This window comes from Nicotiana tomentosiformis, chromosome 12 (assembly GCF_000390325.3).
Source record: "Nicotiana tomentosiformis chromosome 12, ASM39032v3, whole genome shotgun sequence".
NCBI lineage: Eukaryota > Viridiplantae > Streptophyta > Magnoliopsida > Solanales > Solanaceae > Nicotiana > Nicotiana tomentosiformis.
Window position 1 is genome coordinate 110,884,006 of NC_090823.1, and position 23,958 is coordinate 110,907,963.

General features: G+C 36.7%; 1 long non-coding RNA gene and 1 pseudogene across 1 annotated transcript; one reads left to right on the forward strand and one right to left on the reverse strand.

Moving 5' to 3' along the window:
* The first annotated feature begins 9,060 nt into the window (after window positions 1–9,060).
* LOC104099522 (protein IQ-DOMAIN 22-like) lies at window positions 9,061–11,491 on the forward strand (annotated as a pseudogene).
* A 352-nt stretch (window positions 11,492–11,843) lies between these two features.
* On the reverse strand, window positions 11,844–22,780 carry LOC138903501 (uncharacterized). Its single transcript, XR_011412677.1, has 2 exons — window positions 22,617–22,780; window positions 11,844–12,160 (listed from the first exon to the last, which is right to left on the reverse strand). It is a non-coding gene; the product is annotated as an uncharacterized lncRNA (long non-coding RNA).
* Between the last annotated feature and the right edge of the window lie 1,178 nt (window positions 22,781–23,958).

The window sequence follows — 23,958 nt, forward strand, 5'->3', positions numbered from 1 at the left end:
ATGTCAAAATTTCATCATAAGGTGATATAATCCTTCTTGAATAATCAACACGTTAAAGCAACTTCCTAACAAAATTATACTTTCTTTCGACATCACTGCAAGTTTGTATTGTACATAAATATCAAACTATCGGGTATAAAAAGAAAAATTAGTTTTCTCCTTTGTACATATATATAAGACAAAGTGTAAATTTAACATATTACAAGACTTGAGTTATTAACACACCTTAAAACAGCAAAATAAATTACCAAATTCAAGTTACAAGATTTTGGTCTTAATATCCAAGCCTCCAAATAACATACATAAGTGTGACATATATATTATGTACAAGTCCCAAAACTATACAAAACCATGGTGCATATGCAAATGTGATCTCCATAAGTGCTCCCAAAAAGACTACTTCATAAGATCGTCTTCAAATTTCATCATGTACATTACCTACGATAGAAAACAATTATCGCTAAATATAAAGCTTAGTGGCGTATAAAATTTGGGGGCTTGGAGCCATTAAATTCTCCAATTCTCATTTTTAGTAATAGGTACTTCAAATGAAATATAATTTAAAACAAGTAAACAAATATATCAAAAGTATCAAATATCAACTCTTGAAGTGTTTCCAATTATCAATAACTATGTTCAAGATTCAATAGTTGAGAAAGCGTATACTATCAATCCAAGAAAGTTTGTACTTCATGTACGTCATGCCATCACACTAAGCAAAATCAGATATCAAGATGGACTGAAACCCAAAATCAAGTAGGGTCAAAACCCAATAGTCAAGAGAATCAAGAACCATATTAAAAATGGCTTCCTAGTTCGAACTTAACACGGACAAGTTCCCTAATTTAAGACGAACTACAAATCCAAAGTCAAGTTGGAAAAAGATCCAAATCAAGAGGCATGCCAAGATGAGTGACAAAGCCACTGCCACAAGAAGGTCAAAGTCCCAACAAGAATGCAAAATGATCAAATAATCCGTACGAGCGGGCGATTTAGCAAATATCTTGCAATACTTTATATAACATGAATACAATGCTATTAATTGAAGAGAAGAAAAATAAAATATCAGGTTATTTTAAAATATTTCAGCAAGTAAAAAGAGTACAAAGTTTATACACAAACCTTGGTGTTTTACCACAAAATAGCTCAACCACAACTTGAGGACGTTTGAATCGTCTACGCCCTAAACAAACCAAATCCGCCCACTTCCCCAAACACTTACCCTTAGCTTTTACAAGGATATATATACCTTAAATACATAATAAAATATCTATATAAGCTCAGTGATTTAACATGTCAAACTAAATATGATATTGGTGAAAATTACCCAAAATGTTTGAAACAGAAATTCTGGACAGTATCACTGCCTCGTGTTGTGACTCAGATTTGAAGATACAAAAGGACAAACTAGACTGTGTGGTCTTCTTTACAGTTGTAGATATGTTTCTTAGAGTTTCAGAACATTTTGAATCACCCACATATCAATTTCGTACAAAATGTTATGCTAAACTTACTAACAGTAGTACAGGGAGGGTTTGTAAAATAGAAAATCTAGGCAGCACCCTCCCTATACTTCATCACCTATTTTCGAGTAAATAAACGAAAAACCAGGTTTTGGTTCCTTCATAAGAGTTATATATATATGAAGTAGATTTCCAGAAAGTCTTAGATCACCTAAAACAGAGCTCTATACAAAAAAGATATGAAGAAAATACTAATAGCTAAAATAGATATGAAGAAGATGCTCAATCGAAAGTGAAATATTAGTAAAAATTTGGGGTGTTACACAGTATAACATCAAAATCAACCATGTCCAGAAGTAGAAGATCTACACGAGTCTCAAGACTCCCAATGGTGACCACACACGAACGATAAACACGATCTACAACAATAGCATCTCTCACTGGTGTGGACACATACACAGGAACACTCAAAGAATCACGGGGCACAACCAAATAGGAAGCAAAATAGGATGACACATAGGAGTAAGTAGATCCCGGATCAAATAGAGCTGAAGCATCTCTACTGCAAACTGAAACAGTACCTGTGATAACAGCGTGAGATGACTCAGCCTCAGGCCTGGCTGGGAAAGCATAACACCGAGGCTGGGCAACACCACCCTGAACTACGTCCCTGGGATGGCCTCTAACTGGCTCGTCTCCACCTCTAACGGCCTGACCTCCACCTCTAACAGTCTGGCCTCTACCTCTGACTGCCTGACCCCTGCCTCTGGCTGGCTGAACATGTGGTGCAGCAACTGGTGCCGGAACCATGCCACGAGAACTCTGATGCTGTGAGATGCCCGTTGCTCGAGTGCAAAATCTAGCAATGTGCCTCGGATCACCACAAGTATAACATAACCTCGGCTGTTATGATTGCTGACTCTAAAACTAACCCTGTCGACCTGAATAACCACTCTGATAACTCTGGAGTGGAGGTGCACTAATAGGAGCTGGTGGTGCACTGTAGGCTAGCTGGTCGGAATAATGCATCTGAGGGCCACGACCACCTGAGGCATCGTGGGATGCCTGGAGCACTGAATGAAACGGCCTGGGAGGATAGCCTTTAACAAAAGTACTCCTGCCTCTAGATGAGGCACCGCTGAACTCATCGGAATGACGAGGTCTCTTATCAGACCTCTGACCTCCCTGGGTAAGAACCGTTTCGACTCGTCTGGCGACATTAGCAGCCGCCTGAAAAGAAATCTCACTCCCAGTTTCCTTAGCCATCTGCAATCTGATAGGCTAAGCAAGTCCATAAATAAACCTCCTCACCCTCTCTCTTTCGGTGGGAAGCAGAAGAATAGCATGACTGGCCAAATCCACAAAACGGGTCTCATATTGAGTAACAGTCATACTGCCCTACTGGAGACGTTAAAACTAAAGGCGACGCTACTCTCTCAATGTGATAGGCAGAAACTTCTCTATGAAGAGCTGAGAGAACTGGTCCCAAGTAAGAGCAGGCGACCCAGCTGGTCCGGTCAACAAGTAATCTCTCCACCACTTCTTGGCGGAACCAGTCATCTGAAATGCAGCAAAATCGACCATATTGGTCTCCACTATACCCATGTTTCGTAGAACCTCGTGACAACTGTCAAGATACTCCTGGGGGGTCCTCTGAAGGAGCACCACTGAAGTGAACAGGAAAGATCTTGGTAAACCTGTTCAATCTCTAACCTGTGCCGCAATAACCGGCTGAACTAATCCGACTGGTTGAGCTGCTGGAGCCTGATACTGGGGAGCTATCTGCTCCGGAGTGGGAGTGGTGGGAGTCTAGGCTCCTCCTCCATCCTGAGAGACTGCTGGTGCCATGGGAAATGCGCCAGTCTGGGCCACACTCTCTATAAGGCCCACCAAACGGACCAAAGCGTCCTGAAGTATTGGGGGTAGCAATGAACCCTTCCGGAACCTGAACTGGTCCGACAGGAACAGTCTGGGCTAGAACCTCCTCGTGAAGCTCTATCTGAGGCTCCACTGCTGGGGCTGCTGCTCGGGCTCTAGGTTGAGCCCTGCCCCTGCCTCGGCCTCTGGCACAGCCTCGGCCTAGACCTCTGCCCCGCATAGAAGCTGCCACTGGAGGCTCTACGTGCTGCTCAGCTGAGAAAGCGGTACGTGTTCTCGCCATCTGCAAGAGAATAAGAGTAGAAGTGTTCAATCAGCATTGAGAAAGCAAAATCGCACGACAGAGAAGAATATAAGTGAAACTTATTCCTAAACTTCATAGCCTCTAAAAGATAAGCACAGACGTCTCCGTACAGATCCTCCAAACTCTACTAAGCTTGCTCGTGAATCGTGAGACCTAGGCAACCTAGTGCTCTGATTCCAACTTGTCACGACCCAAAATTTCCAACCGACGGGACCGTGATGGCACCTAATATTTCACTTGCTAGACAAGCCAACGTTAGATAATCATTAAACCAATTCCTTATTCCCATTCAATAATTAACAATAATTAACTAAGATAAAATATAATAAGTGTGGAATATCATAAAACTGTATTAATTACTACTACTCGGATCTGGAGTCACAATTCACGAGCATTCTAAAATTTACTACAAGTAATAGTCTGAAAGAAATACAATTGTCTGAATGAAAGAAACAGTAAAACACAAAATATAGACAGGAACTTCAACGTTTGTGAATGCCGACAGCTCTACCTTGAGTCTCCGGATAGCGGACCAATAGCAAAATCTCGATCAACCCGAGCCGATATCAAAATCTGCACAGAAAGTGCAAAGTGCAGTATCAGTATAACTGACCCCATGTTCTGGTAAGTGTCGAGCCTAACCTCGACAAAGTAGTGACGAGGCTAAGGCAAGACACCTACAAATCAACTTGTACAATTTAACAGTGTATATACAAATAACATAAATGAAGAACTAAACAAGAAATGTTGGGAGGGGAACATACTGAGGGGAATACAAGATAAAGGACTACAACAGAATGATCACCGGAGCAGCCAATATACCATGAATCAACAGGAATAGTGAATACAGTAAGGAAAAATGCACGGTATCACCCTCCTTGCTTTTACTCTCAATCTCACCATAAAATTAATAGAAACGACACGACATCACCCTTCGTGCATTAACTCTCATATCATGGCACGGCATCACCCTTCGTGCATTAACACTCACAATATGGCACGGCATCATCCTTCGTGCATTAACACTCTCAATATGGCACGGCATCACCCTTCGTGCATAAACACTCACAATATGGCACGGCGTCACCCTTTGTGCATTAACACTCACAATATGGCACGGCATCACCCTTCGTGCATTAACACTCTCCCTTACCATAATGCAATGCATAAATAACAACAGGGAGATAGAATAACAAGTACAAACCTTACTTCAATATTTGGTTCCATAATATCAATCTCAACTTTGAAATAAAAACTCAATTATCACCAGAAAATCCGTAAACATGATAAGAACAATAAATTGAACAACACTAGTATAACACGTAGCAATTAGGCATAGGAATGAGACAATATAAGAAAAATAAAGAAATATGGAAAATAGGTAAATTGGCGGTGCATAAGTACTCGTCACCTCACATATACGCCGCTCACATGAATTTCACTTAGCAAGTAATCTAAGATTCCTAATTCCCTCAAGTCAGGGTTAGACACAATACTTACCTTGCTCCGAAGGTCACTTAATTCTCAATCACAGCTTTTTCTTTGGAATTCACCTTCAAACCACTCGTATCTATTAAAAATGACTCAATAATATCAAATATTGCTAAAGGAATCAATTATATTGCATAAATTAAATTTCTCAAATTTTTCTCCAAAAAGTCAAAAAATCGACCCCGGGCTCGCTTAGTCAAAACTCGAGGTTCAAACCAAAATTCATTTACCCATTCACCCCCGAGCCCGAATATGTAATTGGTTTTAGAATCCGACCTCAAATTGAGGTCTAAATCCCCAAATTTCTGAAATTTCTAGTTTCTACCCTAACCCCTAATTCTACCATGAAAACTCTAGATTTTAGTTTGATAATTCAAGAAATGTAATGGGTAATTAAAAGAAATTAATTTAGAATCACTTATCAACACTTTGGGGAAGAAAATGACTCTTGAAAATCGCCTATGCCCATTTGGTTCTTGAAAAATGTTGAAGAAATGGCTTAAACCCGTGTTTGATTCTGTCTTATGCACGGGGCGACAGTGTGCATCGCGTTCGCGAGGCCACTGTCGTGTTCGCGAAGGGTACTGGCTACCAAGTCTTCACGTTCGCGAAACCCTGCTCGTGTTCGCGGTGGTTACTCCCCCCTGGCCTTCGTGTTCGTGAGACATTGCTCGCGTTCGCGATGAAGGAACGACCAATCCTCCCCCAGGTCCCCAAGTGCTTGCGTTCGCAATGAGCCAGTCGCGTTCGCGAAGGGTAAATCCCCCATCACTTCGCGTTCACGAAGAAGAAGTCTTAGCCTCACTAGTTTACTCTTCGCGTTCGCGAGAGGACCTTCGCGAACCCGAAGAAGGATATGCCAAACACCAAAATCTGCAGAAAACCAGATATTTCCCAAGTCCAAAACATCATGTGGCCTATTCGAAACTCACCCGAGCCCTCGGGGCTCCAAACCAAATATGCACACAAGTCTAAAAATGTCATACAGACTTGCTCGCGCGATCAAATTGCCAAAATAACATCTAGAACTCCGAATTTAGCACCAAATCAAATAAAATTCTCAAGAACACTTTAAAATTTTTATTTTCTCAACTAGACGTTCGAATCACGTCAAATCAACTCTGTTTCTCACCAAATTTCACAAACAAGTCTTAAATATCATAATGAACCTGTACCGGGCTCCGAAACTAAAATACGGACCCGGTACTAACAATGCCAAACATCAATCATTTCTTTAAAATAAATAATTTTCAGACTTTTAATTTTCATCAAAAAGTCATAACTTGAGCTAGAGATATCTGAATTCGATTCCGGGCATACGCCTAGATCCCATAAATCAATACGAACCCACTGGGACCGTCAAAATACGGATCCGGGGCCGTTTACCAAAAAGGTTGACCGAAATCAACTAAAATTAACTTTTAAGGCATAAATTCTTATTTTCATCAATTTTCAACATAAAAACTTTCAGGAAACCTGCCCAGACTGCGCACGCAAATTCAGGGGGGTAAAAATAAGATTTTTAAGGCTTAAGAATAAAGATTCGAGTTCTGAAATATAAGATGACCTTTTGGGTCATCACAATAACACATTGTAACACGAAAACCAAGGCAATACAAATTCATTTTTCTGCTTTCTAGTTATTGCAAAGTTCTTACTTATTGTTGTTCTTCATACACAATTGGCTCCGAGTTAAGGGTCCGATCGAGGACAAAGCTATTGTTCAGCTTAAATCCGAGCTCGGCCGTAACATCACGATTGGTTTGGTTATTCATTTCATTTTAAATCGTTTATCTAACATTCTTGATTATTTGTGTTGAATCAATCCACATATCTTTAAAACCGCGTACAAATTTAATTGTTATCCAATATTATATTCAAATACATATCCAAATAGGGGTGGACGTCGGTCGGTTATTATGAAAATACGGTTCGGTTTATCGGTTTTCGGTTTTGTAATATTAATAACCAAATCAAACCAAAGTATTTACGGTTCAGTGCGATTTTTTCAAGATTCGGTTTAGTTTTTCGGTTATTAACGGTTCAAATTTTTTATAATACGGAGTGTGTATCAGATTAAGCAACCTCGATTAATTCACCGGACAGGCGTCCGGTCCACAACAAGCACAGGTTGCTTTAATTAATTCTGCTTACTGAGGTTAAAGGCTTAAAGCAGATGAGCTTACACCAATTGTTACGGTTTTGGTGGGCTTTAGAATTCAGAGGGGTATTGGGCTTCAGAGTTTATATGGGTAATAAGTTTTGGACTCATATCCAAAATTTCGGGTTTTTCGGTTTAACCGAAATCCGAAACATCAAAATTATAAATCGCACCGAAAAATCGAAATTTAATAATTTAAAAATCGCTCACCGACCGAATAATCGATTAAATCGAAACCGAAATACCGAAATTCACGGTTCGACCGGTATTATGCCTACCCTTATATCCAAATCATCGACATGAGTTGCCAAACTAGAATCTAAAGAAGGTTTAGAAATTTGTATGTAAATTAATTCATAAAACATGCTTTTTCATGATAATGTAATCTCATCTCAATCGACAGGAGTTGCCAAACTAAAATACATAAAGGATGAGAAATTTGTGTGTAAGATAATTCAGAAAACATGCTTTTCACGATAACATAATCTCAATTTCAATTTGTATAATTGACAACTCAGCAATATCCTCTAGAATAAATTTGCATACGTTTGCTAAAGTCTTAGATGAGATAAGTTAGAGGAAAAGCCCAAAACCAGACGTTATCTTTAATTTTAGACTCAAAGTCATAAATATTCTTTCACATACAGCACTAATAGTCCATTTACTTTAACAAAGTGATGCACATTTAGTCATAACACTGAAAAAAGCCCCAAAATATATATTATATTTGATTTTAGACTCAAAATCATACATATTCTTCCACATTGAGCACTAATAGTCTATTTACTTTAACAAAATGGTACACTTTTAGTCATAACACTAAACACATTTTAATTTGTAACAGAAATCTAAGATCTAACAAAATATCTGTTCCATAATTTTCTTGTTTACCAAAAAAAATAAAGATGACAGATTTATCTAGATAGCAAATAGTAAATATACATAAAATTTATTTACTATTTATCTGTCAGTGAATATCTTGTTTTCTTCAAACGGCAGAAGAATAAAAAATAACATTATCTTTTGGCTTATTAAGACGGGGAAAATTTAATATATCATAGTGGCAAAAAAATTATATTTTGTTTCTTCGTCCATTTTCCGGCATTGGCGTAAAGATACATTAGCTGTTGGCAATAAATAAATACTCCGTTGATAAACTAGAGATTCAATTCCTACTTTTTTAATACATATACCGAGTTACTAGGTTTACGGGACCCACAGCTACTAAGCTGGATCCGCCCCGTGTGTTGGCATCCTAACACATCACATTTTGACTTCATCAGTTCAGGAATCTTCCATCATACTCTCTGATATCTGAAATTCACTAACTGAATTAATTCAAATTTGTACAGTATTCCCAACAAGGGAAAACGCTTCTTTTCCGGGATATTTCACTCTTTAGGATTCAAACTGACTGAATTAGTCCAAATTCGTTCCATGTCGAACCTATTAATGAAAAACGCTTCTTATTCGAAATTTTTCACTTTTCAGAATTCGAACACGAAAACTCTGATTACTTATATAAGATCTCATCAATCCCACTACATTCTTTGCAATTAAAGAATCTTCCATCATGCTCACTTCTACTTTGTCTTCCTATCATCTTCACTGCTTTCACACTGACTATCTTCCTTCTCTTTTAAGTCACTGCCCTCATCTCATCCGCACTTTTTCCTCTATACAATTCACTGGGAGATAATGCTCTTTCTAATCCAACAACCTGATTCGTTGGCTCAATAACAGTGCGTAGCTAGGCTAAATATATGGGCAAAGCTTTAAATTGTGTCAGAGGACTCCTTGGGCTCAAGAAACGTCCTGATCACTCTGCATCTTCTTCCCCGTTATCCCGAAACACAAATCCATAACCGATGTGGGAGAGTTCAAGGCTATATAAAACTCACATAAGCACATTGCAATACCGATGTGGGACTCAAGTCCCATACCTTGCAATGGATCATAACATGGAGCTTCATCAAATCCTACAGATCAGAAAAAGACTACTACCAACACCATTATGACCACCAACCTCTCAATGCTGCTCATATATCATACCACGGTACTCTGTCAACGCCTTTTCGCGGTGGAAACGATGTTGGTCTTGACCCAACCAAGCATGCAATTGCGATAGCAGAGGCTACCGCTGTCGCTGCAGAGGCTGCTATTGCTGCTGCTCAGGCGGCAGCAGTAGTTGCAAAGCTGACAAGTAGCGGGAGGTTCATGAACACTACCTCCTCTGTTACATGCGTGAGCAGAACCGGTGCAGCTTCTAGGAATCGTGAAGAGTGGGCCGCTATATTAATACAGTCGCACTTCCGAGCTTATCTGGTTAATATAGTGTTGTATATTCCCGCCGTTTCAATTTAGATATAATAGATTGACTCAGCACGGTATTAAAGAAAAAAAAAGAAACTTTTGAAATTTGTGGTATTAAAAGTTTAAGGATTAAAAGTTTTGTGGAGCCATGACATTTGTGTGGTTATAAAAACTTCTCAGGATAAAATAGGTAAAATGAATAGTTTAAAATTAAATTATTTTTAAATTTAGAAGTATATCATTTATTTTGAAATAAACTAAAAAAGAAAATAACCCATCTAATTTGAAACGGAAAGAGTAATATACTTCAGAAATATTTCACGTATCATCACCAAAGACAACAATTACTATTATGCCTCAGTCCCTCAAGTAGTCACTGACAACAACTACTATACCTAAGTTCAAATCAAGTTGAGGTCAACTATACAATGAAAACAACTTATAATCACTAAACTTAATTCATTATATGTAGTTTTAAAATTATTTTTTCATATTAAAGTAAATTATATTTTATGAATTATAGTTTTGTGACTTCATTGTTATCTGTGACAAATAACCTTATTCATTATAGCAAGAAATATACCATGACTGCTAATTTTTTTCATGTGGGTAATTTGAAGGCAAAGAGAGCTTTACGAGCACTAAAGGGACTGGTGAAGCTTCAGGCAGTGGTAAGAGGTCATATTGTGAGGAAGCAAACTGAGGATACGCTAAGGCATACGCAAGCACTCGTAAGTCTTGTAAGCAAATCTCACTTTTCCTCCATTTTAGTCAATTTTGAAGAGGATTCCTCTCACTTTCAGTATGCACCAAAATTCTTTCTTTATTTCTCAAACTCCCTGCCTAGTACATCGCCACCGCCATATAAAATGAAATAGAGGGAGTAATAGAAATTGGTAATAATGGAAGTAAAATATACTGTGAAGATCTTATCCTGGCTAGGTGCGTTTGTATCTGAGTTTCCTCTTCACATTATAGAGGTCCAACAACTTTACCTAGGGCTAGTGATCAAATATATATTTCAATGTGCAGGATCCTGCAACTCCAGAAAAACTTGAGCATGCTGTTCGTCACAGGAACATGAAGCTTGTCGAGACGTTCATGCTCAAGGTATTGGCTGGATATTTTATGCTTAAAAAATGCAGTAAATATTTATATTAACTCGTACCTAATGCTGCAGAAGCAAGCACCAAAATCGAATTTCAAGGCAACTGATCCAGAAGAACTATATATGATTCATACAGACTGCAGCAGGATAGATGCTAGATCTAGGAAACACAGTGGATCTTCTGCAAAAACTATATTAATAGATGTCGATAAAAGTGACAAGATCGTCAAAATAGATATTGAGAAACCATATGCCAACCCCAGGAATTTCTTCCAATCCTCTCATATTAGCTTGAAATCAGAGCAATACGGTTACAACTTACCGACAACAGCCCGTCAAACAGTTACTACTCAATCTTCATGTGGCAGTCAATCTCTGAGCCCCCTGAAATTGAATCAAGATGCTGATGAGGAAGCCTCTTTCTGCACAGCTGATAATAACCCAAAATTTTCCTCAGCTTCATCTAAATGTGGAGAAGACTATTTACTACAACTAAGAGTAATGCTTCAACAAATTGCTTGAATGGTTACCAGGGTCATCCCAACTACATGTCTTACATCGAATCAGCAAAGGCTAAGCTGCGGTCAATGAGTGAACCAAAACAGAGGCCTCAGTATGAGAGATCAAGAACAATGAAGAGGTACTCAGTTAATGGATACAGCGAGTCAAGAAAGGTTTCTGCCTTTCATCTCAACTTCACCAATAAAGCTTATCCAGCTTCTGTTAGATTGGACAGATCTGCATTCAGTGGTGGTCTTTCGCATAGATATTAAGCAGATTCAAGTTTTTATCAATTAATTGTGCTAACACATGGTTCAAGTTTAGTATATCTAATGTCCTAGAGAGATCTTTTCGTCCTTGTTGTAATACCAAACTAATGTAAACGATTTGTCCTTTTCTAATTTAACTTTAGAGGATGCAATTTCTTAGTGAATTAATTATTTTATGATAATGAGAACTGATTAATCTTATTATTATTATTATTATTATTATTATTATTATTATTATTACTAGATGAGGTTTGCACGGGCCCAACATTTGGAATTACATTTAATCCCTACATACTTTAAATAACTACAATTTCACAAACACAGAAACAAAGTTCCATTCTTGGTAAAAGTGATAACATCGAAGGGTGACTATTACTCAGAGTATACATATTCAGAATTTGTTCGGAAAAATGGAATTTTGCTCCTTTGAAATTACAAAATGACCGTCCATCATGAATGAGTAATAACAATAGATAAGTAGCTACTCTAACAGCATAACTGAGTAACCATATATAAGACCAGACAAATAGGTAAATCAACCCCATCATACATCTTTGTCCACATTTTATGCTTCTTGGTGCTTCATCTTATTAAGTGTATTTACTTTCTTGAAAAGGTCGAGTAGTGTGAGAATATCATAACTTCGGAAAATCTAAAAGCTCCACAAGTCTCCTGCAAAAGTAATTAACTGTATTAAAAGCAACTCACAAGCGGAGTTGGAAGTTTTATCAATCATTTAATTTGTAATTTTTACATGAGGGAAGAAGTCTAACAAAGAAGCAATGTAGCAATCGGTTGGCCTAAGTGAATGTTAGTTTTGAAGATTGACAAAGGAAGCTCAGGCATGAACTAAGTCCATCCCTTGTGTGCATAGACACAGACAGATTCGAGTATGTGGGATGCACGTGAATGAGATAAGCTTAACTTGGTCTACTTAATATCTCCTGATCGAAAAGGGTTGCATAATTGATAAAGAGAATGACTCCTTAATCAAAGAGAACACTATCCAAGATAAGGGAGGAGTTAGAGGTTGAGATCAACTAGAACTCTTCCACCAAGGAAGAGTAGCATTAGAACTCTTGTTATTTTCTACTCTACTAACTTTATAAATCGCAGGATGTTCTCATTTAACGGGGATGCACAAAAGCAAAAGTTAAATGTGAATTGAGAGCAAAATAGCAAGGCATTTTGCAAGAAATTCGTGTGTGATTCAAGTGTGCAAACCTGAAGCTACATGAACCAGATAGAAGAACCAGCTCTAAGTGTCTGTCTTTTATTCTAGTTCAATTGTAGTAGGTGTTTTCATATTGTACCTTTCAACTTTATCTAGAGGCAATTGTAATAAGTACTTAGAATATTCAAGTTAGAGTTAACTTGAAGTTGTCACAACAGTTAGAGGTTGTGTGCCACAACGAGATTATAGTTAATCCTAGGTTTACAAAAGTATTTTGTAAATGCAGTTTTTTGGCCCAGTGATTTAGTGAAGAGTTTTGGGAAAATCCAACTAGGAAGTAGGTCGTGATTTTTTTACCTTTTGAGCCGGGTATTTTCCACGTAAAAAACCTTGTGTTCTTTAATTTCTGTATTTATTATTCCGCAACAGTAGTATAAGGAACACATAGAAGAACCATGTCCTTCTATAATCTGTGCACGCGAAAAATTAGACACCACACAAATCACCCCTCCCCCCCTTGTGTGGTATTGAAGTTAAAACATCAATTGGTATCAGAGCGGATTATCCTTGAAGAGGCTAACACCTTAGGAAATGATCAAGATGAGTGCACTATCTGAAAACTGTAAAGAACAATCCACCACTAGGCCACCACTATTCAATGATCACTACTATTCTTTATGAAAGGAGAGGAAAAGAGATCACTTGCAGATGACTGATGGGTGCTTCAAATGTGGTAAAAAGAACCACATGATCAAGAATTGTCCTATGTGGGAAGTCGAGTGGAGAAAGGAGAAATCTGAAAGAAAGAACAGAAAGAAGGAATAGGTTCATGACAAGAAGAACTACAACAAAAGGTCATCCAAAGCAATGGTTGCTACTTGGAAAGATAGTTCAGATGAGGACACTGATGATAATGCTGAACGAACTCTCATAGCAATTCGAGAATCTGAAGATGAACCTGATGAAGAATCTGAGATAAGTTTTCTAGACCTTAAGGATAAAATTAAACTCCTTTATAAAGATAAACTATTAGAATTGTTGCTAACTTTAATTGATGAATATAAGAATATAAGTTCTGAAAAAGAACAGTTATCAAAAGAGTGTAACTTTTTAAAAGCAGAATGCATAAACCTGGAAATAATTGTTTGTAAAACTGAAAAGGAAAATATTGTTTTGAAGAACAAGGTTCATGCACTTGATACAGCTGTCTTAGAACTTAGATATGAAAATATAAGGTTAAAGTTAGGGACATGAAAAGAGATAGCAAGTGATATACAACTCAACCTAGAGGATGACTTAAAGAAGGTTAAAGATGAGCTATACCAAGAGGAAGAAAATGTAAGAGTTTTGAAAGAGGACTTAACAAAGGTTAAACATGAGCTTGATAGAACATGTAAATGGAACAGGTCCTCCAATGCACTTTCATGGCTACAAGAACACCATAGTAGCAACAAAAAAGGACTTAGTTTTGGGAACTTTGCACCTGAATGGGATCCCAAAAATAAGTACCTAACACTCCCTGAGAATAAAATGTGTACACACTGTGGAAATACTGGTCACTACAAGAGTGATTGCACTGCAAAAGAAAAGGCAGATCAAAAGAACAAAAAATTTGTTCTAGGGAAAAATAGGCTGCCAAGTTGGGCTAAAAGGAATTTGATTCATCCTTTTGCCTATAGAAAGGGACCCAAACTAGTTTGGGTTCCTAAGACTAACCCCTAATTTCCTTTTGAAGGTCCAAGTGAAGAGGACCAGCCAAATATGGCACATGGATAGTGGCTGCTCAAAGCACATGATATGAAACAAAAACCAGTTCCTTTCACTTGAGGATCTCAAAGAAGGTAATGTCTCCTTTGGAAATGGGAAGAAATGTGAGATCATTGGGGTTGGAAAGGTAGGTAAGACTAATTCTCACTCTATTGAGAATGTCTACTTTATAGATGACTTAAAATACAGTCTAATCAGTGTATCATAACTGTGTGATAGAGGTAACTTGGTAGCATTCACCTCAACCAAATATTTTGTGATTAATCTTACCATTGACAAGATTGTTTTGCAGGGAAAAAGAGTGAACAATATATAATTGTAGATCTATCCATACTTTCAGAAAATGAACTCACTTGCTTAAGTGTGTTGGAAAATGATCCACTCCTTTGGCACAAGAGACTTGGACATGCAAGTTTGAGTCAACTCAATAAATTAGTTTCCAAGGACCTGGTGATAGGGTTTCCTAACATCAAGTTCAAGGAAGACAAAGTTTGCGAGGCTTGTGCAAGGAAGAATCAGGTAAGATCATCTTTTAAATGCAAGAAAGTGGTAAGCACCACCAGGACGATGGAACTGGTCCATATGGATCTCTGTGGTCCAATAAGAACATTAAGCAGAGGTGGTAAAAGATATGTGATGGTGTTTGTTGATGATTACTCTAGGTTTACTTGGACATTATTTTTAACATCTAAAGATGAAGCATTTGACATATTCACTTCTTTTGTTAGAAAAACTCAGAAACAACTAGGTAATCAACTTGCATCAATTAGGTCTGATCATGGCACTGAATTTAAAAATGCTAAATTTGCTGAATTTTATGATGAGCATGGAATAGATCATAATTTTTTTTCTCCTAGGACTCCACAACATAATGGAGTAGTTGAAAGAAAGAATAAGACACTTGAAGATATGGCTAGGACTATGCTTCTTTCTAGTAAACTGCCCCAAAGCTTCTGGGCAGAAGCTGTAAATACTGCATGCTACATCATAAATAGGTGCATGACTAGACCTCTTATAAAAAAAGACTCCCTATGAGTTACTTAAAGGGAGAAAACCAAACATATCCCATCTTAGGGCATTTCGATGCAAGTGCTTTGTGCACAATAATGGTAAAGACTCCCGAGGTAAGTTTGATCCCAGAAGTGATGAGGGAGTATTCTTGGGATATTCTTCACATAGTAAAGCTTACAAGATTTATAACAAAAGAACTATGTGTGTAGATACATGTAGTTTTTGATGAAAGTAACATTCTTTCTGAGAGGCAGGAACATGATGATGAAGCAATTGGGCTGGTAAGAAACTCAAATGAAACGACAGACCAGACTGAAGCTGCACTAGAGGAAGGAACAGGTGATGGAACAGGTTCTTCCACCCAGGGCAACATGACATGGGGAATAGAACAAAGAGGAAATGATTCTCAAACCTCAAGGGAACCTGTCCATGAACCTGTTCCACAATAACAAAACACTGAAGGAACATCAAAGGGAAACCAGTTGGTTGTAAAATCTTACAAGTATCAAAGTTCCCATCCCATTGAGAACATAATTACTGATCCAACCTCTGGAATCAAAATCAGATCTTCATTAAAGAATCTTTGTATTTTTTATACTTTCTTATCTCTTATTGAACCTAAAAAATATTGTTGAGGCTTTGCAGGATGCAGACTGGGTAAATACAATGCAAGATGAACTCAACCAATTTGAAAAGAGTCAAGTTTGGTATCTGGTATCAAGACCCAAGGACAGATCAGTAATTGGCATAAAATGGGTCTTCAGAAACAAACTTGATGAAGATGGAACTGTTACAAGGAACAAGGCAAGATTGGTGGTTCAAGGATATAGCTAGGAGGAGGGCATAGACTATGATGAAACCTTTGCTCCAGTTGCAAGGTTGTAAGCAATAAGACTCCTCATAGCCTTTGCTGCTTACATGGAATTCACCTTTCACTAGATGGATGTCAAGAGTGCCTTCCTCAATGGCTATCTAAAGTAAGAAGTGTTTGTCAAGCAACCTCCGGGGTTTGAAAGTAAGGAGAGACCTGATCATGTGTACAAACTTGACAAAGCACTTTATGGGCTCAAGAAGGCTCCAAGAGCTTGGTATGAAAAATTATTAAAGTTTTTGCTTGAGTATGACTACAAGAGAGATAAAGTTGACAATACTTTATTCTTGAAAGAAAAAGGTAAAGATCTCTTGGTAGTTCAGATATATGTCGATGATATAATCTTTTTTTTCAACTACTGATATGCTAAGTAAAGAATTCGCTAAACTAATGGGGAGTGAATTTGAAATGAGCATGATGTGTGACCTTAATTTCTTTTTAGGCTTACAAATTAAATAAAATTCAAATGGAACTATGATCCATCAGCAGAAGTATGTAAAAGAGTTGTTTAAATGGTTTAAAATGGAAGATTCCAACGAAATTGACACTCTTATTGCAACAGCTACAAAGTTGGATATAGATGAACCTAAAAAGCACCTCAGGTATGGCACACTTTCTTGGCTCATATCTTGTGTCTTGGGCCACCAAAAAGCAAAATTCAGTGGCCTTATCTACTGCTGAAGCTGAGTATGTTGATGTTGCTTCATGTTGTGCTCAATTGTTGTGGATCAAACAATAATTAATGGACTTTGAAATTGATGTTGGTTGTATGCCCATTTTTTGTGATAACACTAGTGCAATTAGTATGACCAAGAACCCGGTTCGTCACAAGAGAACTAAGAACATAGATGTTAGGCATCACTTTTTAAGAGATAACTATGAAAGGGGGTTGATCACTGTGAAATTTTGTGCTACTGACAAGCAAATAGCTGACATCTTCACAAAAGCCCTTAGTAGAGATCACTTTGAAAGGAACAGGTTAGAATTAGGGATGATTAATATCACCTAAAAGGACCAGTTCAGAATTCACAACGAGAAATAAAAATAAATAAAAAATTGGTTAGAAAATCTGGAAATTGTGTATATAATTAGATTAGTTTTTGCTCAGTCTCATACTTTCAATAGTATACTCTTGTGCCATGTATTAAAATAACTAATTAATCTCTAATGATATTTTCTCTATTTTGGCAAATTTAGACTTACACAAGAGAATTCTCAGTGAAGAGCCTGGTTCATCAAGATTACTCGGTATGTTTTCTACACTCTGCATAATTTGAAATAATAATATTTGGATCATGAGCAGAGTCCTACCTAATTCCAAACTCCTTTTGGACTTATCCATTACAAGTGAACCAGTTCCGTTCAAAAGAGTCCCAACTGAATTGAAGTACCTAGATACTAGGGATAAACTCCATCGTCTTTTCAAAATTAAAATTCAGTTTGATTAGACTTCTAAAAGTCTGAAAAGCTACTGTTACCCATTAATTGCCTCTCCTTTAAATTGATCAGCATTATTGCTTTCTTCACTTCATATCTTTCAAGCCTTCAAAATACTCTCCATCTTCCCTCATCTTCCAAACATAATCCAACTCTCTTTTCTTCCATACTCAAGCATAGAAATGGATAACATTCCTGAAAACCCTTCATCACTACCACAAGAAATCACTTCCTGAGGGGGAAGAAGAACCTAGAAATCTGATGAATCATTCAAATATGCTACTGAGGGGGAAGAAACTGTTTCTTCTGAAATTGAACAGGTATCTTCTAGCCCTATAGTTACTCCTGAAATTTTTTTGAAGTTGCTACAAATTTGGATAATAGGTTTGTGCTGGTAGGTGTTGAAACTACAGAGTCTGGAGAAGTTGGTGGTAAAAATGAAAAGGGATAAGAAAAAGAGAGCAATGGAGTTAGGAGTGCTGTGAGGGAAAAGGGTAAAATAGTGGTTAATTCTTCACCCACTCCTGTCAGTTTAACCAAAGACACAGGTGCAATGGTTGTTTAGGGAGAAAAATCTGCTGGAGTAGAGGAGAGTGTAAAGAAAACAGGGGAAAGTGGGTCTGGCGAAGCCGTTGAAGGGCTGGTTCAACTTGAGAAAAATATAGATGAACTTGTTTCATCTGAACAGGAAACCCTTGCATACCTACTGAAGAGAGTGACTGAAAGTTATAATCCAAATAAGAAAGGGAGGTTGGTACAAGCAAGGACCATTTTGGGGCAAATACGCTGCCTGCTTGTGACTATGAAGTCCATGCCACTCCTAAAGAACCTGGTTCATCTAAGAAGGTACCAGTGAATAGCAAGGTGAGAGCCTTGGTGCAAGAAAGTGGGGCTAAGGATGCTGAGATTGAGAGGCTGAAGAAAAGGTTGGTTGAGGTGGAGACTGAGAGAGATGCTCTCAGAACTGAGCTGGCAAGAGAAAAGGAGAAGAATGATGGCATTTTTCAAGATATGCTGAAACTTCTCCAAGCCAAAAATCAAGCACCTAGTCCTTCCCAGCCTTAAGCTCCTAGCCTAGTGTAGATCCTTCAGTGACCCAGTTTGGGATATTTTTTGTTTGCTCATATTTTCAGTATTTTTATTTCTTTTTATGCTTTGTGGAAGAATCGTATCAATCATCAATGAAATTCACTGTTTTTGCTCTAACTGTTTGTTTATATTTCTTTGATGGTTAAAATTCTTAGCTTGATCTATGGTGATTAATCCATGATTGCATTTGAAGTAGCTCCAGTGGCCATGAGTAAGTTTTAAAATTTGGGTATCGTACATTTTTATGCAACTTTTCGATGATTCCAAAAGGAGGGAAAAGGTTGTGCTTTGCACTTTGAATAGTGATGTTTATAACCTAATGAACCTGGTCCTTGATGATAAGTGATAAAAAAGAAAAATATTCTAACATTTTGTTGATGTTGGGCTAAGTTGAAACAGGGCCTAAGCTTATGAAAAGCACAGAGTTTGTCATCATCAAAAAGGGAGAATTTGTTGGCCTAAGTGAAGGTTAGTTTTGAAGATTGACAAAGGAAGCTCAGGCATGAACCAGGTCCATCCCTTGTGTGCATAGACACGGACAGATTCGAGCACGTGGGATGCACATGAAAGAGATAAGCTTAACTTGGTCTAATTAATATCTCTTGATCGAAAAAGGTTGCATAATTGATAAGGAGAAGGAATCCTTAATCAAAGAGAACATTATCCAAGATAAGGGAGGAGTTAGTGGTTGAGATCAACTAGAACTCTTCCACCAAGGAAGAGTAACATTAGACTCTAGTTATTTTCTACTCTACTAACTCTATAAATCGCAAGATGTTCTCATTCAACGGGGATGCATAAAAGCAGAAGTTAAACGTGAATTGAGAGCAAAATAGCAAGGCATTTTGCAAGAAATTCGTGTGTGATTCAAGTGTGCAAACCTGAAGCTACGTGAACCAGATAGAAGAACCAGCTCCAAGTGTTTGTCTTTTATTCTAGTTCAATTGTAGTAGGTGTTTGCATATTGTACCTTTCAGTTTTATCTAGAGGCAATTGTAATAGGTATTCAGAGTATTCAAGTTAGAGTTAACTTGAAGTTGTCGCAACAGTTAGAGGTTGTGTGCCACAACGAGATTAGAGTTAATCCTAGGTTTACAAAAGTATTTTGTAAATGCAGTTTTTTGGCTCAGTGATTTAGTGAAGAGTTTTGGAAAAATCCTACTGGGAAGTAGGTCGTGATTTTTTCACCTTTTGATCTGGGTATTTTCCACGTAAAAATCTTTGTGTTCTTTAATTTCTGCATTTATTATTCCGCAACAGTAGTATCAGAAACACATAGAAGAACCAGGCCCTTCTATAATCTGTGCACGTGAAAAATTGGACACCACACGAATCATCCCCTCTTGTAGTGGTATTAAAGTTAAAACATCACAATCTTATAAAAAAAATGTTAAGTGAAAAGCAATAAGAAAGAATGAAAAAAAAAACATATGCTGATTTAATATTTAGCTATTTAAAAGTCAGTTCAACAATATCAATAGATAATAACAACAACATTGTGTTTCTACAATGAACTTGCAGTCCAATCATATGTTAAATGATAATAATATAGGAACAATCAGATTCTAAAGAGCTAATCAGATAAATATTTATGCACAGTTTGTTATGCTATAAAAACTAAATTAAATTCAAATGGTGTAATACATAAACAACATGTTTAAGTCGTCTACAATAACCCCAAGTGATACCATTATCAATTAGACAATTCTTTTCAATTGAAGTACGTCCTCGTGAAACCTCACGCTGACATAACAAAGTGTGTGTTTTATATTCACATATGATCAAGAGAAACTCTCAAAATTAATTTTTTTTTTCTTTAAAAAAAAACATTTAACCTTACTTTATGTGGATCAACCATAACTTTTCTGAGAGTCCCACTATATTTTTAATTTTTCCTACATTAATTTCACTTTCTTCCCAAAATAATTCATCTCCACCACCAAACTTTCCTGACCTAAACATGGCAACATTAGTAGCTTATTCACCTTCCAACGTGAATCCACCTCCTCTCATTCAATCTTAAAATAAAAACAATCAATAATAGCTACCACACCATAATAATATCAATTAACCACCCATAAAATTTCGGTCCCATTTCCAGCAATTGACCTTCTCCAAACCAATTTCCTTCTGAGGTTAAAAATCTGAAATCTTCCATGGTCCAATTAAGTTGTCTTTTAGCAGCTAGTAGCGAAGCTACACTTGTTCTGCTTGGTTCCATTGGTGGCGATTTAGTAAGAAATGAAGCACAATGATAAAGAAGCAGTAGCAGAATAACCCACAAGCAAGCCAAATAATTATGTATTTAAGTTGTCTTTTGGACTAAGAGATTGTGAATTTTGTTACATATGGTAGGTGGAGAAGAGGAGTTTGGAAGAAGGAAAAGGGGGCGAGAAGAAGACTGGAGGCGAGCGTAACTCACACATATGAACTACCGAACTCAGGTGTTCACGAGGTACACTTGATAACCATTTGAAGTGTCAAAATGATAAATGGTCAGTTGAGGTGTCTGTCTTGTCGTTGAAGACAACTTAAATGGGCAGTTTATAATTTACCAATTTAAAACAGAACAAAAATTATTAGTGGAACCAACACATGAGTCTAGCCAAAATTATGTTACTCCCTCTATCACTTGGAATGAAAGGGAATGATCTATTTACCCCATGCGAAGTAGAGAGTTCTGAATATAGTTCAAAGAACTATTCTCTCCAAACTTAACAATGCACAATTTTATTTGGCATAGATAGAGAAAGAACTTTAAAATTGACAAAAGAAATTAAAATCAATATTATTTTTGTACTAAATAAGTTGGAGAGGATGTCAATACAGTTAACAATATTCGGATTCTTAATCTATTTTTCAGTAGCTATTAGAACTCGTTAGAATTGGAAACATCAAATGAGGCGAAGCAATAGAACTATTACATTTGAAAGGGTTTGAATTTTCGGTCAAATAGAGCTCTATGATCTAATAGTATAGGCATCACATTATTAGCAGAAGGAAATTGTTCCATATCCAGAATTACTCATTTTCAATGAATGAAGGTTAGCTGATTCCCTATCTTTGTAGCACGAAAATTTTTTATCTTCAACTAAGATTGTTCGCTATCAATCACATGATCTTACTGAAAAGAAATGGAGAAGAAACTCACTATATGTTTGTGGAGCATGTTTTCCTATCAAGGGAGAATTCATATTATTCGGCAAATAACGTTGTGTTAAGTTTAACTAATTGCACTCCTTTAAAAGTTAAATTCACAATTAAAAAAAAATACTCATGCACTCTTACATCTAAAGCGTGTACTTCTAAATGCGTTTAGAGAAATATTAAGAAAGCGGTAGGAGGATCGTCATCTTCACTATAAAGATGATCGGTCAGATTTCAGTAAAGAAATTCTTTTTATTAGAGTTCAGTAAACATAAAATCGGGATCAAAATTCAATAAGCTTCTGGATATTTTTTTATCACTAAATTGGAATTTGGCATACTGCTTTTGAATGATCTCTCATAAAAGTTTTATTAGCAATTCTTCTTTTCTTTTCGACCATACAAACAAAGAACCCTTGTACAATTGGTCCATCATACTCAGTGGCGGACCCATCTTAAGAAATCAAATTGATAACATAAGCTGCACCCCTTAAAATTAGATAAATTACATTTAAAACAGTATGTATAATGTATCTCCACATCTGTTGAACAGAGTTATCGAAGTAAACACATACTCTGATAGATTACAATTTACAAGATGCTCAAAGCTGTTAGTAAATAGAAATTTCTTACAGCTAAGATAAGATTGGGCATGTTGCCGTCGCGTGCAATGACTTGGAGCCTAGCAACGGCATCTTCATTGCCTACGATGTCTGCTACCTTGTTCGGCCGGTACTTCTCTACCCATGGGATATCTGGACCAGTTGATGTCAATGAAGAAGATGATGCCATTCCACAAGAATTCAATTGACGGCTCTGCAACTTGAAAAAAACCCTCCCAAAATAGTCCATTATTTTGAGGATTGTCTAGAATGATCTTTTAACTATATACATGAGTAGTTTTAGTCCCTTATGTTTACTAAAATTTAGCACTTTTGGTCTCTCTTATTAAAACACCCGGCAATATTATGTGGGCGTTTGGACATAAGAATTGTAAAATTCCAAAATAGGGGGAAAATTTTTTTCAAGTGAAAATGGTATTTGAAAGTTAGAGTTATGTTTGGACATGAATATAATTTTGGGTTGTTTTTGAAGTTTTGTGAGTGATTTGAGTGAAAACTTTGAAAAATAGCTTTTTGAAATTTTTAAAATTTTCGAAAATTTTTAAAATGCATGTTCAAGTGAAAATTAAAAATTTTATGAATAAACGCTGATTTCGAAAAAAATAATTTTGTTTTTAAAAAAAGGGGAAATTTTTTTATGTTCAAACTGGCTCTATATTTGACAAAATTGGGACAGGAGAAGCACATAAGCCATTTAAACTAAATAAATCATCAGGACGTTCCCAATTCGAACAGTAAAAAGATTTTTATTCAAGCCAATTGAATACACCTTTCGCTCTTCCAAACCTCAACCTTATAATTTGTAACTTTGACAAATAACAAGGATTCTTTACTTAAAGGATGTAATTTAGATTGTAGATATACTTTTGGCGAAAGCTCTAACACATTCATTTAGCACCTAACTGAAATTTCATTGAAAAAAATATTTACCACATACACTAAGAGATTGTTTGGCGGGAGGTATTAGTGATTAGCCAAACGTTGTTGTCTCCTTAAAAATCATTTTTAAAAGAAAAAAGAATCACCACTCAAACAATTTCTTTGTGAAAAATGGTAGAATCATACATAGTCATTTTTCTACTTTATATTAAAAATCTTCCTTTCTTTATTCTCTTTATTTTTCGGGAAAAAAATGTTCACTTTATTTTAATCAATTACTTTTTGTAATCACTATACAACAACGTAAGCTAACACTTCAACATTTTACAATCCCTAATCTAATAACATCATTAGCAATCCTGAAATCATATTCAAAATCTTAAAAGTTTATATTATTGGTACATAGTATTTACAATATTCAAAGAATTTTGCTATGTAATTGACTGTTAGAGTAAATATTTGTGCTGGTTTCT